Source organism: Nannospalax galili, unplaced genomic scaffold (genome assembly GCF_000622305.1).
Source record: "Nannospalax galili isolate Female #2095 unplaced genomic scaffold, S.galili_v1.0 scaffold243, whole genome shotgun sequence".
Taxonomy (NCBI): domain Eukaryota; kingdom Metazoa; phylum Chordata; class Mammalia; order Rodentia; family Spalacidae; genus Nannospalax; species Nannospalax galili.
Genome location: NW_008353490.1, coordinates 27,300 through 41,592, shown reverse-complemented (window position 1 = coordinate 41,592; position 14,293 = coordinate 27,300).

Sequence of the window (14,293 nt, the reverse complement as noted above, 5' to 3'; positions counted from 1 at the left end):
ACATGTATGAAATTCTCCAAGAACAAATAAAATTTTAAAATGAAACACCTACAATATCAATCCCTTTACCCTTCCACCCCCCCAAAATATGAACTACATTACACTTTCACATGCAGAAGCTATCCATGCTTATTCCTGGCTGGTAGTGATTTGCTGGAAATCTTTGTGGCTTGTTAAATTTGAAGGACATGATGCCGATATAGCAGTCTTAGATGGATGCCAGTCACAGAAGAGAAGAGGTCACCCCATCCATGATCACCTCATTTTAACTAATTAGATCTGTGATAAAGGTTTCTAAAAAATAATCTGCTCTGAAGCTGGTCAGATTAAAACTGACATAGCTTTCTTGGGCAGTATATGACATAATCTTAGAATTTAGAAATCTTTTCAAATGTAAACATTTGAGTGACAAATAATCTTGAATTTCAAATCTTAATCCAAGCATATTGCTGTCATTTATCCTCTTTTTTCTTTCTTAACTTTGGAGGGGGAAGTGATGGGCTTTTCCTCATTATTCTCTGTTATGATACCACCTCTTCCAAACTACACACTGACCTACTGCCATTCACTCAGTCAAGAAATGCCATGTTCAGACACAAATCCTTCATTCTTCAGTATCAAACCCTATTTCTCCATGTAGTGCCTTGACATCTACTGATATATCTAACATCTAGAAAATAAGAACTAAGTAAATATCTGCATATTTGCTAGTTTGATCTTATAGGAGGACAATGAAAAGTAGTTAACAGTTAAATGTCATAGATTATGTAAATGTAACTCTTAGAAAAGCAGAACTACAAAATGTCTATTAGGGGCTGGAGAGATGGCTCAGTGGTTAAGAACACCGGCTATTCTTGCAGCAGACCCGGGTTCAAATGCCAGTGCGCACATGGCAGCCAACAACTGTCTGTAACTCCAGTTCTGGGGAATCTGACAGCCTCTTCTGTCCTCTGCAGGCATTGCAAGACATGTGTGCACTTACCTACATGCAGGCCATATACACATACAAATAAAAATAATAAATAAAATATTTTTTTAAATGTCCATTTGATGCAATTGTTACCATGGGGTTGCCTTGTCTCTTGAAGAAGAAACACTTAGTTCTTTTAAAATAGATATAAAAACCAAGTAGTTAGAGAATCTTTTATCAGTTATTTTCAAATATGAGTAAGTAAAAGAAAACAAAGCTTTAATGTGGTCTTCCCTTATTCTCAAGACTAAAAAGTAATAATTTAATAATTTAAATAATAGCTTTTTAAGCCTGTAATGATGCAATCCTCTCATATCATGAAAGCCAATTATTATTATTAAAATAATTGAGAAATTATGGCATTTTGTTTTGTTTTGCGATATATGCTTTTTCTTTAAAAATTATAATTTGGGGGACTATACTTGATTTGTAAGATATGTCATGCTGTGTTCTAGTTTGCTTCTCTGTTGTAGTGATAAAGCACTCTGATGAAAAGCAATTTGGAAAGAAAAGCATTTATTTGGCTTATAGCTCACGTTCTAATGTGCAGGGAAGGTAAGGCAGAAACTCAGGGCAGGAGCTGGAGGTGGAACTGAAGCAGAGATCATGGAGGAATGCAGATTACTGGCTTGCTTCCTCTGGTTTATTCAGCTACTCTTATTATATAGCTCAGGCCCAGATGCCTAGAGGTGGTACCACCCACAGTAGCTTGGGCCCTCCTACATCAATTGGGAATTTAGAAATGCCTCATGGACATGGCCACAGGCTGATCACAGTACGAAAACTAGGAAGGATTACTTATGATAAAAATTGTCATATTTTTGAAAGATATCCAAGATCTAAATAAATTGAGAGTTAAACTACATTTATAGACTGGAAATCAACACAGTAAAATTCATACATATTTAATAGAACATGAAAAATGAAAGCAAATCTTCAAGGATTAGCAACAGACAGATTTTCTTAGGTTTAACACCAAAAATATGATCTGTAGAAAGAAATGTTGAAGACTGAGCAAAGCTCAGTCAGTAATATTTTTCTGTTAAAAACCAATCTCAAGAAACCACATGATACATGACATCGTACAGTTTCATTTTATATTATTTGAATGGCAAAGCTACAGAAAAGAACAGTTTGACAATTATCAGAAGGACAGAGTGGTGTCAGAAGGCGAGTGAAGATCATATCAGGACGTGGGCAGTCCTAGTGACAATGGAACACTGCTACCTAACCACATCAAATCCAAGATCATGCTATCCTACTACAGTGGAAAATTATTACCACTGGAGTAAAAACCTGGATATATAGTAAGTTAAATCTACCATTTTTATGACAAGGAGTGAATCTATAATCACTTAAAACTTGAAAATACCCATTATAAAAAAAACTGTCCTTTATCTTCTTTTGTTCAGTAGACCTCCACCTATCCAGATTAAGTATTATTGGGCTTTTCTTACAACTCCGTCTTTGTGTAGACTTCATCGTGAGTTCCTGTGAACTATGCATGACTTCTACCATGCTTTTTAGGCCATCTTGCAGTCTCATGAGTCTTGCCTTCTGTATGCTTTGGCTTTCTGTCTTGTTGATTATCACATTCCAATAAAACTCTAGTTTTCTCTGGTGTTCTCTAATTCTTCCCTTTCTTTTTGACTTCTAAAACATACATTAGGGATGACCAAATTCACTATTTTATATGGAGAAATTTCCAAATTCCTTAGTTGGAGAAATGGCATTTGGAGTTCTTCATGTAGTTTTATTTCTAATTATTCCTCTGTGTTTAAGAATACTAATGCTGTTTTGTACAGGTCCTTTGTAGGCTTTGGCTACATTTATTCTTTGTTTCCTTTCCCACTGGTGACTTCATGTATAGCCCTCAATGCTCACACTCAATGATTCCCTGAATTTTATCACAATGCCATATTTTTATTTTGTTTCTCTACTGGCTTCCTCTACCAAGCCACATGGCCTTGACAGCAGCTGGTTTATCTTCCCGTGAGCAATGACATCACATTGCATGTTGTGATACCAATATTTTTTAAAGAAATAAGTTAAAAACCTTTAGGTAAAACTTGAGAGGTTAGACTTCATCATACACTTTATGTCACCATTCCCAATGGAAAGATTATAGCTATTCCACAACTGCTAACAATTAGAATCCTACATTTTTCATTCATAAAAATAAATGCATTTTGGTAATTTATCTCAAAACTACAGATAGCCTTTTATTAGTGGTTTTACTCCTAATTTTTTTAAATCAATTTTACAAGATCTCTACCAAAACTCCTTGTGTACCCCAAACTGGAAGCAATCAAGGTTATATGTTGTATTTGCCAAGTACTTTGTCACAGCAATAAGTAAAAATTAATGGATGAACACAATGTGGTAATCATAAACTAGAATAGTTATTCAGTAGTAAAAATGCATGCACTACTAAGTTACAAAGGCCATGAATGAGCCATAAATGTGTATTTTTAAAATGAATAGCTACTCTTGAAAAAACTCATAAATTCTATGACTCCAATTATATGATACTTTGAAAAAGCCACAACCACAGAAAGTAAAAAGGGAAAGATTAAGTGATCCAAGGATTTGGGGAAAGAAAAAAAGGAGGATAACTAAAACATAGGATGTTTTCAGTGTGGTGAAACTATTGCTTACAATGTTGTAAAAAGGCATAAAGCATATACTGCACTTTCAAAAATGTATAGTACTTCATAGACTAAAGAGAGTACCTCAATGAAGACAATTTTAAAAATAAGTACTTTATGAGCTTTAATGATTCCCAGAAAGGAATGTAGAATAAGAAAAGTATCTAACAGCTTTGCAAACATATGAAAAGACTGAATTGAGAAAAGTAAGGAGAAAAAGCCCTTGGAAGTAAATAGATTCACCAATAACAAAAGAAGGAATTGGACAAAAGCAGTGTACTTGAATAATATGACTTCCTATGGAGTACTGGGAACCTGATTTTCTTTAACTTGAATATCGAAATTGAGTCATTAACTAAATAGGTAGCAAAAAGTAGGATCTAGGTTTCTCAATGTTGGACTGAGAATTTACAAGGGAAGCAGGCTGAAATACTCTACATAGTATGAGAGCTATGTACAAAAATATATAAAAATTATATTTGTGTGTATATGTATGCACAAATACATAATCTGGGTTAATACGTATGCACCTACATTTCCTTTCTCTGTCAACAAAGGGTGTGAGAAGGGACATTCCAGTAGCAATGAGCATAAGAGACTAGCAGCAAGGAGCAGAGCTATCAGATTAGTGTAAGATGCTAATAATAGTGGGAGAACCAGAAAGACATTCTCTATGCTATATTATCAATTGTTCTATAAACCTAAAACTGTGCAAAGGATAGTATACTGATATAACTAAATAAGTAACAAATGAATAAATAAATAAGCAAAAAAAATTGAGTGATCAAGTCAAAACATTAAACAAAACAAAACACACCAGAAGGGCAGTGGATGCCCCCTGGTGGTTCTTTTCTTTTCTCTTGGAGCCTTATGCCAACAGTGGACGGTTTAGCATCTCAGTAGGTACCATATTGGTTGCCAGTGGTGTTGGGCCATGGACACAGCTGGATCCAGGATTTAATTAACAGGTGTTGTTCTGGAGTTCTAGTTTTTAGATATGGTGTAAAATGATTCATTCCCATGTGGGAAAGTAGAGATTTTCATGTCAGAACTTTAAAGGACAAGCTAGCATTTTATTTCAATAGAAAGTCTCACCATTTTATCAGAATTATAGCAGAAGTATATGCAGTTCACTAGTTTGTTCCATGTCTGTTTTATTTGAGGAAGAGTTAGAGTTAAAGGGTTTATCACCCACATATTGCAAAGGTGAGTAGTTTTTCTTAAGAAAAGTCTTCACTCTTCCTTATTTATATTAAAAGCCCATAACTTACATATTTACCTTTTTCTTCTCAGAAGTTATTAAGCAATATGGTTCTAAGTATCTATTTACATATAATTAATTTAACTTTGTTCTCACATTAAAGTAGGGACTCGTGGTAAAACGTGCAAAAGTAGATTATTCAATATGGATATTCGAAATATCTAGTGATTACAAAATGTCAAGAGGCAAATCTATCCTTCAGGGAAAAAATATAATTATGTTCCTTAGGTTAAAAAAAAATCCCTATTTCTCCTTGTTAATGTATAAAATATAAAATTCAAATATAAAATTAGTCATCTCTTATTTAATGCTTCCAATTTTCTTTCTTGAAGGTTTATTCAAATAAAGCTTTTAAACTTTATGTATTTCTTATCTCAAACTAATGATCAGAAACAGAAAGTAAAAATAATCATGTCTTATGTGAGCATACGTTTCTCAATTCAAGATTTCCTATATGCAGTCTAGCAACATACTTAAGGAGAAACGGATGGTTTCAGAAGTACTCAGAAATAAATTGTTGTGCTATCTTTCAAGTTGGCCAGATAATGTAGGAATGTTATTATAAAATACTTCCATATTTCCCTTTCTGACAGTCAGCCTATCATACATAAATTATAGTAATTCAATCCTTGTAATGTTGTCAAGACATTATGAAATATAACTATTCATCAATGTTTAGAAGATCAAAATAATGCTGATAAAAATATTTCTGCAAATACTCCATAAAATAAAAACTAGAAAATATATGAATGGGATGAAAATTAGAAGTAAATGGTTAGAAAACAGTATTGTTAGCACCGTCTCCATCCTATGTCTTTCAATTTCTCTTTCCCAGAAACTCTTTTCTGACAGGTCATTCTGATAAAACTTTTGCATGCTGCTGAGCCAGGGCAAGAAGCCAAGCAAGGAGTCTGTTGGAGACGGGATGGAAATGGGACTCCAGTGGAAGGTGTCAAGGCAGAGGTGGAGACCAGGAAATTAGAGAGGAAGATGAGTCAAGTGTCATGAGGCCAGCTTTGGAACTCTGGAGTGCAAGTGTGATTCTGTCCACATCAACCTTAAGGAGCTCAGAAACACTGGTCCTGGAAGTGAAGATAAAGCACATCTTCTGCACATGAGAAACAGCAACACTTCCAACCCTGGAAGGGGAAGGCAAGGAAAAGTAATTCAGGAAAGTCCACGGACCTGGCTTGGTAGAGCTGTGTAGAGCGAGAACTGGGAAGAAGCAACCTTTGACCCAGAGAGGAAGTTCCACCAGGCATACTGCCTGACAGTCTACTCCTGGAATTCTTGAACAACTTAGGCCCTTAGAAAGGACTTGGGAATACTCTTACTCACCCAGAGCAGAGCAGGTGAAGAAAATGGAGCAGAGGTGACACACTACAAAGCTTTTCCTAGTACATTTTATTGTTACCCCCCCCCTTTATCACTTGACACAGCTAAGGACCACAGGGTAGGTCTATAGAGCTCTATTGTCTGCCCCAGACTAATTACCTCCCAAGGGAGTTCATATTCCAATTCCTTGCTGATAGGTAAAAAGTTGGTGGAGAAGGAGCGAATGGAAGATGAGACACCGAGGCACAGCTAAAACTCCATCAACATAGGTTTATTAGCAAAGGAACACATGGGACAGATTCCCTTCCGGGCAGGGAAAATGTCTACCCGGGTCTTGAGCTGGGGTCTTTTAAAAAGGGAGCCTTCTGCTTCCTGCAGAAGGCAGGAAGATGTATTTTTTTAAAGTTGGATGGGGGGGTGGGAGAGCAGGACTGTTAAAACCTGTCCTCTTTAGAGATCAAAGGGGAAACCTGCTGTGTTGGCCAAACAGTGGAGAAAAGTCTGCTTCTCTTGACTTCAAAGACCAAGGTGTGTTAGGGTCCTTGACTTGGTGGGTCTCTTCTGGAGAACAATGCACGAGTATGGAGATGCAAAAATCAAGAAGAGATTTATTAAACCAGCTAGCTGGGTGGGGCCAACCATCCTTCCAAGATGCACAGGTCTGGTTAGAGTGATAGACCCTGAGGCAATTTTAGGTAAAGATTATATAGGCTCCCACAACCGTTACACAAAAGCCCGCGTTTATACAGCCAATAGTTTCAAAGCAAGCATTTCACAAACCAATAACTTTAAAACAAGAAAAAATGTTATAGCTCCCTTCAGGTGTCTCAATTGGGAAGAGATGCTTGGTATGTGCCTGGTACAACTCTTTCTTGTTATCTTGTGTAAGCAGACATGACATGACACAGAACAGGTCAGGCTCTGGGGGTTATAGCACTTTGCCTCTATCTTCGGATGCCTGTCTCTAGTTGAGTTAATTGGAGACAAGCAGTATATTCAAACAAGCAGTATATTCAAACAAGCAGTAAATTCCTCTTTCCCTAACAGGTGCTTATCAGCTAGGTTCCCTTTTCTCAGGAGCATGAGAAGTCCTTGAGATCCTGTTGGTGAGGGGGCAAGGCTATCTGAACCTTAACACTATCACTTGCTTTTCAAGTAAGTCAAGACTTCTATAATTAAGTCCCTGAATTTTAAAAAGGGGTTCATTCATTGTGCTCTCCCTTATGTTCTAAAAAGTTTTTTCATCTATCAACAAAATAAATTAAGAATAATTTTTGAAAACAGCAACACATACCACAGGATAAAGCAATTCAAATTGTCTAGAAGAGCACTGAAAATAAATCATAAGATTTTTGTCTAAGCACTGGAACTAAAGTCTTTTTTTCTTTTTTCAGATAACAGTTTGCAATTTCCAATGAAGTTTTAAAATGTAAAATAGGTACTGTTAGCCCTTCTATGAGCTTGTATTAGTTAGTATCCTGTTGCTGTGATAAAACTCCAAGACCAAGGGAACTTATGAAAGGAAGAGTTTATTTGAATTTATGGTTCCAGAGGAATCAGCCTATTATTGTGGGGTTGCAAGGTGGCAGGAGGTGGCCAGAGCAGGAAAAGAAAGCTAAGTGAGATCACATGTCCTTAAAGCAGACACAGGAAGCAAAGCAAGAATGCAAATCTGGCAAGGTTTAAGAACTCTCTAAGCCCATCCCCAGCAACGTTCTTCCTCCAGCAAGGCCACATACTCTAACTGGAGACAAAATGTTCAAATACTTGGTCATAGTCCTTACCAACCTCAATACTATTCAAAAGTCCACAGTCTAGAGTCTCTCCTGAGATTCAGGGAAATCTCTAAACTGTAAGTCTCTGTAAATTCCAAAGACAAATTACATACTCCCAACATACAGTAGAACTACATACACATTCTTATTCCAAAACGGGAGGAATACAGACATAGAGAGGAAATACCAGACCAAAACAAGACCAAAACCAGCAGGGAAAACACCAAATCAAGTAGTTCCATGTCTGACTTCTGGGATTTTACTTCCAAAGGGCTTAGATGGCTCAGCCTCTACACATTTGCTGCATGCAACATACATGTCTCTCTTGGGCTGGTACCACTCCCTTGTATTCAGCTCTCCTTGGTCGATATCTCACACTCTGGCATCCCCAACATCTTCTTGGGGGTCTCCCCTGACAACCACGCTTCACCCTCAAAAGCCTAGCAGGGCTTTTTGGCCTGTCAGGGCCTTTTTTATGCAGTGGTGCCCCTGCTACACTCTGCCTGGCCTTAGTTACTCTCTGAGACCACAGAAAGAACCTATGATCCCTTCACTCTTGCATCTTTCATACTTCTTAAGCCAACACCAAGTGAATGACACTGCCAAGTGTGGCTGCAAGTTTGAGATGGAGCCTGCCTGCTTCATTCACTTTTGAAGCTTTTCTCTGTTGTGGTTTTCTAGTAGAAAACCCCAGGCTTTTCCTTTCACAAATTACCTGGGAGACACTTCTTCCATTGTTTAAGTTCAAATCTCTAGGCCCCTCCTTAATCACTTCACTCTCCATATCAAAGGAATCCACTCCTTAAGCACAAGCCTTGGCTTCAACATTAATCTGCATAGTGTTCTTTTTCTGATTCAAAATGTGCATTCTGTATTTCTTTCTGCCCCATTTACTCTTTTTCACTGTAGATCTGCATAATATTATCACCATTAGTAGCCACACCCCCAAAGAAGCTTAAGTCATTTTCAACTTAGCCTCAGGCAAGCTTATAGGCTGCAGGCAGACAGCAACCAGACTTTTTGCTAAAATATCCCAGTTGCTGTTTAAGTTCTTATTTCCCTCTGGTACCACTTTGCTCCCAGGACTACTTTCTTCCAGACTTCAACTAGAATGGCCCATTAAGCTTTGCTTAACAACATTCAACTGTTTTTCTAGTCCCATCTTCCAAAGTCTTTCACATTCCTCCAAAAATCCATATGGTCAGGCTTATCACCACAACACCCAATGATCCTGGTACCAATTTCTGTATTAGTTACTTTCTTATTGCTGTGATAAAACACCATGACCAAGAGTATTCACCTTGGAAATGTTGTATTTAACAATTGGGTCATGCACATCTGGTGCAGGAACTCTTTTATACTATAGGTGACACCAATAAATGTTTACTTTAAAAAATTAAAAAAAGAAAGAAGAGTTTGAGCTAAAGTTTCCAGAGGAATCAGGGTCCATCATTATGTGGAGGGGAATGGTGGGGAAGGTGTCCAGAGCAGGAGCAGAAAGCTAAGTGAGAGCACATCTTGAAGCAGGCATAGGAAGCAGAGTGTGCCAGGAAATCCGCAAGGTTTAGGAACTAAGTCCTCCTCCAGGGATGTGCTTCCTCCAGCAAAGCCATAAACTCTAAGGCCTTCCAAAACAGTGCCATCAACTAGGGACAAAATGTTCAAATACTTAGAGTCTATGGGGGACATTCTTACTCAAACCACCACAGGGGCTTTAGTTCAAACAACCCTCCATGGTTAGAAACCTAAGGACACCTATGGCAGAAAAGCCAGTGCCTTAAAACTCCCTAGGCTATTTGGTCTCATCACAGCCTGAGGGCACATCTACATTCACCTTCTTAATTGTATACATGTTTAAAAAATAATGTAAGGGATAATGCGACTAGAACAAATTATACACGTCTGAAATTTTCAAGGAATAAAGTAATTTTAAAAATAGTGTAAAGTCATCTACTTTCCATAACCATGAGTTAAATGTCTTATATTCTACCTTATTGATTATACTGTACCATATGTTTATGGAGAAACTTTTCATGAATGCACCAACCTCCACCCTCTTTGGAGGCGCAAAAGATGGTGTTACCTTCTGGTGCTTTGCTTGATCTTCTCATGGTCTATGTCTCATGGTCATTATATCATAAAGGTTACTTAGCTATTTGCACTACAGGGTACTATACTGGTAACTGTTCCCCAAGAAGTGTTTAAGAGTTTAGTGAAGATGCATAATTTGACAAATAAAGGCAATACAGTGATGTGAAAATTTTAAGAGCAGAATCCAAAGAGTGCAGGCTTCGGAGACTCAGATTTTTAGGGTTTCTGGAAGGCTTTCTAGAGGAAGTGCTATGTAAACCAAGAGGAGCTAGCTTTGCAGGTGGAGGATGAGGAAGATAGTCTAAATCTGCCAAACTTTTCTGTTGTTCAGTATGGCTAGAAGACTAAATTCAGGACAAAGTATGTGAGCTGAGGGTAAAGAAAGGAGCTTCTGAACCATGAGGTCTCTTTTAGCTAACAGCAGGCTAAAAAGACAAACAGGGAAGGAATAATTTGTTTCTTATCTCATGCATATTTGGCTTAGCAATATATGTCATTTTATAAATTTAAGACAATTAAATTTGATTCCAAGTTAGACCAAAGAAGAGAAAAATCAGTAAAAAGTATAGCATCTTTATTTTGTGATTATGTTTTAAGCATCTATTGATTATGGCAGAACAAAGCACAGTAAAATCGATAATAAAATAAAAATAACTTTAAAAGAAGGCATAATTTTGATGAGATTGCCTACTTATCTACATAAAAGATGTTTGATTTCTATAAACTCATTGCTTAATGTTTACTCAAATGGTCATTTTTAAAGAAATGAATACAAATAGTATCATTTATTTGAGGTTGTTATTTCCGAAAAGAGATTTATAAATTCAGCTTATGTGAATGATCACTGTGGTTGATGTTAGCTTGGAATTATATGAAAATGCTTTTACCAATGATTAGTAGGCTGTATAAAATATCTCATTTGTAATTAAGAAAGTGCTGAATAGGTTATCAAATTACCCTAGACACTTATAGTTAGGAAACTAATTTCTCTGAAACAGGTGATATTGTGCATTCATGTAAAAAAACCAAATGACAAGTAAACATCCTACCAGATGTTTTGTGTCAAAGTAATGATGTTTTGTTTTAGCTAAGCCCACCATGTCTTCTAAGGCATCCAGGGACATGACATCTCATACAGGGCAGTATGTGAAATCATGTTTGCTATGAGTACTTTTTTACAATCTCATCAAAAAAAAAATTAATGTTTCATGTAAAGAAAATAAGTTCAAGCATCTTCTCCTTGGCAAACAAGAGGCCTAATAGTATTACAAGTGAAATCAAATTTCTTTATATTTAATGTCCTTTGTGCAGATTGTAGGATTTCACATGAGATTTTAAACCAATATTTGCAATATTTGCAGCTGTGATGTCATAATTCTTAAGTTTCTTTTAAAGGGAGAATCTACCAGGTGGGGAGTAATAAACATATCCCAACTATATGGCTTTTAAATTATCCAGTAATCAGTAAGAACATTCAAGGAAATGATACTGTAGATCATCCTCTTCCCTTTTCATTTTTGTGGCAATCTTCTAATGTTTCTTATTTCAAACTTGAGGGAAACCCTGAGAACTAACATCTATCCAGATGTCAGAAGCATGGTAAACTGTCAAGCTGTTTAAGAGGTGACAGTACCTGTCCACAAAACTCAGAAAAACTACCACTAGTCATCATGTCTTGGTATAATTCTCCTTTTTGTAAGGGTATAGAGGCAGAAATTTAGCAAACTAGTAAGAAATAAAAGACAGTAAGATATTTATGTTATTTTGTCCCAAACTTCCAGCTGGTGGTTCGTGATTCTGTAGGTCATTTGTGTATTGTTTCTAGAACTCTGCAAATGTATGATGGTTCTAGAATTGAAATAAAAATACAGAGGGCTGGAGAGATGGCTCAGGAGTTAAGAGTACTGGCTGCTCTTACAGAGGACCCAGGTTAGAGTCCTAACATTCACATAGTGGCTAACAGCAGTCTGTATCTTCAGTTACAGGAAATTCGACCTCTTCTTCTGACCTTTGTGGGCATTGCATGACACAGTACACTTACATGCAGGCAATACACTCATGCACATGAAATAAAAATAATAATTGAAATGTTTTTTAACAGAAGTAAAAATATACCCACACACTGATTTTCTAACTTTTTAAGAAAGTTGGAGGCTTAGAGTAAAATAAACAAACAAAAAAAAAATTTAAATTTTGTAATCTAAGATAGCAATGACAATTTTATCTGTGTACCAATATAATCTTTCCCCCAAATAATCACTTCCTATAGTTTAGATGAGAAAGAATATTTAAATTTATTTTAAAATATTGTGGGCATTTTTGCACATTTACATTTATACCTTGCAAACATCCTGATTTCTCTTTAGAAAAATATAGTGAATTATTTAAAAAGGAATAGTTCAATTCATCTTACCTTAGTTTATCTCTGTATCAATGAGGGAAGGCAATAAATTAATGATGTAATTTGAGTATAGGAAGTAGTGTTTTGGGTTGAATTGTGACTCTCAAAAGGATAAATTACAGTGCTAACTGTCCATATCTATGACTATGACATGATTTAGAAATAAGATCTTTGTAGAAATGATCAAGCTAAAATGAAAGCATTAAAGACCAATAAGAATAGTGATGTCATAAGTTGGGAAGTGCTGGGTATGGGGCTGTACGCCTGTAGTCTCAGATCTTGGTAGGGGAAAGTTAGTAAGAACACAAGTTCCAGGCTAGCCTGTGCTATGAGATCTTGTTTCAAAAATCAAAAAGAAAAACCGAAAACAGGAAAATGTGTAGAGATACATAGACAGATATGCACAGACCAACAGTAATAATGGAAATGTGGGAAGTTGTAGGAAGAACACCACATGACAATCAGCAGAGTTTAAGAGACACAATCAAGCACTGTCAGTAACATCAGAAACAGAGAAATGCATGGGTAGCCTCACTCCCTGAGACCTTCAGATGCTTTCATTCATGGCCCTGGATACACTGTGAATTTGAACTTTTAGTCTCCAACACTACAAGACAGTACTTTTCTGTTTTGTTAAGAGTCCTAGTTTGTGAGAGTTTGTTATAGCAGTTTTAGAAAATAATCTGAATGCAAGTAGGCAAAGAAACCACTGTGCAGTTGAGAGCTCAGTGGAAATACCAGGAACACTGGAAGTGCAGAGACTCTTCAAATTTGTCTCCAGTAGAGGACAAGGTGCTGTCCATGCACAGGCTGTCATCAGGTGTGAGCCAACTCAAATCATTAAATCCTCAGCCATGGACCATGCTCAGAGAAACTCAGCTGTGAGCTCTTAACTACTCATACTACCAGCAGCTTTGGGTAGTAAGAACTTCATCTCAAGAGGAGAATGTAAACTGAGGAACATAGTTGCTATATCCTTGCACACATCTTTGTATTTTTGTAGACTAGATGCCAAAACTAGTAGCACTGTTAGTTGAAAATATTTCTCATTTTAATAAGTTTGAATGATATTGTCAAATTGCTTGCATAAGTTCATCTTTGTACAGCTCAGTGTGTGAAGATGCCCATTATCCCTCATCCATCCATTTTATAAGTGGTGGCCAGACTCATGGAAGAAATAGTGTGTCTCATTTTAGCTGTACTGCAAAAATAATGTAGTTGAATAGCTTTAGAGTGAAATTACTGGCCACTTTTTCTTCCTTCCTTTCCTTACACTTTTCCTATGAAGTACTTACATAATTCTTTTGCACATTTTTCTTATGGAGTTCTTTTCTGTTTTTCTGACTAATGTTTTTCAATTGATTGCAGGACCATAAATAACAAATCATTTTACTCCAGTTTCTGGAGTGATTTTTCATTTTTGCTTAATATTATCTTTTTATTGCTGAAATGTTCACAATTTTGTGTCCAAATCTCTTAATTATTTTGTGTTTCTTATCTATTATTGTCTAGCAATTTATACAATATTTGTATAAGATGATACAGTAAAATATCTTTAAGTATGTATATATAATGAAGTTTTAGTTATTTGTAATTTATTATTAATTAAGTCAAGTATGGATTCAAATTTTTCTTTTAAATTAAAAACTGATTATCCATAAATGTTAATTCCTTAGCAATTAGTCATAACATATGTTTCCCAACACACCAGTTTCTGTTTCTAAAATTCTTTCATTCATGACAACTTGTTCATGCAAGCATTAATAATATTACTTTATTGTAGTATAATCTGCTAAAAGATGCTCTCTTTTA